General features: G+C 25.0%; 1 protein-coding gene across 7 annotated transcripts in view; it reads left to right on the top strand.

Annotated features, from left to right (window-relative positions):
- LOC106459450 (transcription factor 12-like) overlaps positions 1-987 on the top strand; it is a 132,499-nt gene that overhangs the window by 111,422 nt on the left and 20,090 nt on the right. The gene's annotated exons all lie outside the window — the stretch shown is intronic.

Genomic DNA, 987 nt, shown 5'->3' with positions numbered 1-987 from the left:
CTTTTGAAACCAAGATTTCAAGGAGGTAGGTTGTGTCTTTAGTCTGCTCAAAATTTCATATTTCTTTAGACTGAAATACAGCTTAGTTAACTAAGCTTGATAAATTTTTGTGGTATTGATATAGTAATTTATGATTTTTTGGTTATTCAACCGTATATATATGTATATAAAAAAATTATTTCATTTCATATCCTCCACATGCAAAATTATAAAAGGCTTAGCAACCTATGTCGAGCAAGTACAACCAAGTACAAAGGTCGTAACTAGAAAAGATAATTGTTTGCTTTACTTTTTATTTACTGTTCTATGTTTTAAGAAAAATAAGTTTAAGAACTTATTTCTAAATAGCAATAATCTATATACATATATAATTTATAATAATTGAAATGTGACTGTATTTTACAAAATACTAGTGTTCTGAAACACAACCAAGACAAGTTACTTTGTAAAGACTAAAGGTCAGTTTTATATTATTGGATACAGTAACATGAGTACATGTGTGCCGTGTCATTTTAACTTTTGTATTGGTTAGCCAGTAATGGTTGAAAGGTCAATATAATAAAAATAATAAATATATATAAATGTATGATATTAGATTTAAGCTATTTAGACTAAACATTTATGTTTTCATGTTATAATGTGTAGTCATTATAGAACAAAAAAAGGCATAATTTATATTTATTTCCTATTTTTTTTATGTAGTTATAAGATTGGTCAAAGCGACTAAACCATTACAGCGATTCCTTCCTTAAAATAACAGATAAAATACAAAGTTTTATTCTTAAGAAATATTTGATAATTATTTGGACGTTATAAAGATTTTTCATGCAAAACTTGAAAATTTTCTGATGCAAAAAAGTATTTTTAATCTTAAAATGAAAATTACTTTGCATGTTGGATAGGTAACATGTGAAAAGAAAGAAAAGATATGAGAAAAACATTGCTTTACAAACCTGAAGAGTTAATAAAAATATTTGATATTTTGTG

Source organism: Limulus polyphemus, unplaced genomic scaffold (assembly GCF_000517525.1).
Source record: "Limulus polyphemus unplaced genomic scaffold, Limulus_polyphemus-2.1.2 Scaffold611, whole genome shotgun sequence".
NCBI lineage: Eukaryota > Metazoa > Arthropoda > Merostomata > Xiphosura > Limulidae > Limulus > Limulus polyphemus.
The sequence above is the reverse complement of the archived record's forward strand: the minus strand, read 5'-3'. Positions and strand labels throughout refer to the sequence as shown.